This window comes from Alligator sinensis, unplaced genomic scaffold (assembly GCF_000455745.1).
Source record: "Alligator sinensis unplaced genomic scaffold, ASM45574v1 scaffold1192_1, whole genome shotgun sequence".
In the NCBI taxonomy this organism is placed as follows: Eukaryota; Metazoa; Chordata; order Crocodylia; family Alligatoridae; genus Alligator; species Alligator sinensis.
The window spans coordinates 1248705-1249740 of record NW_005842376.1 but is presented as its reverse complement, the minus strand read 5'-3'; positions in this window follow the sequence as shown (position 1 = coordinate 1249740).

Here is a 1036-nt window from a genome sequence, read left to right as displayed (position 1 = left end):
CTGCTGAAGACACTCCCTCCCTCCTAATTTTGGGGGGGCTGATTTTTTGGGGAAAGATGCAAGTTGTATGTAAGTAAATAGGATATTAACATGGCACTGTAAAGCATTCATTCTAAAAAGCAGGCAAAATAGAACAGATACCCAAAGAACATATGCTTACAGTCTCAGTTTTATTCTTAAAGGGCAGGCATCCACATCATAGACTTCATAGTTTTCTAGTTTAATTCACATGATTTGGTACTCCTGTGCAGAATATTGGCAGGCTAAGGACCAAAAGGGCTTGGAATAAAAAAAATTACCTCTTAATTTCTAGCCCTCCAGAACTGAAGGGCTTTCCTTGCTCAGGTTGTTAGCTCACAACCTTTTGAGGTCACATAATGCAGCTTGAAGTAAAAAGAAAAAAAATAAAGCTTCATGAGAAAGGTCAAAGCTGTTTTTAAACTTCAGCAGATACATATTTTTAGAAAACTGAGAAGGATAGTATGATCTTGTACATTTGCAAGGATGCAGAAGGCCCTTCTGCCATTAGTAATATATTCATTTTATTTAAACAGTGTATGCACAATGCTATTGAGCAAATCTGTGCTCCAAGGTGCAAATCCTCAGGGACCCTTCTAAAGGCCTCCCACAGAAGTTCCAGCCATACAATAGTGCCGGACATTATACTACTTAGATCATAGTGAATCACAGATTAAAAAAAAAAAAAAAAGATTTATTCAGGTTTTTTGTACAGTGTTCCTCAAACTTCAGTTACACCCGGCCCAAGGAAATATTATACTATCAGAACTATTACACTTTAGGGTGCAGACAGAAGTTACATTTGTCCCATGATCCAGCCCCCTGAAAGCACTCTACAGCCATACTGTGACACGTGCATGGCTGCAGGGTGCTTTTAACATGGCCAATTGTATGACAAGTTAACCCTCATCAAATGAAGTGTTAATCAGATGGAGGTGGTCCAGGCTGAAGCCACTTGTGTTCCCTAGCATTAATTTGTGGTCTGATGGGGGCTGGGCTTCATCAGCCACACCCCCAG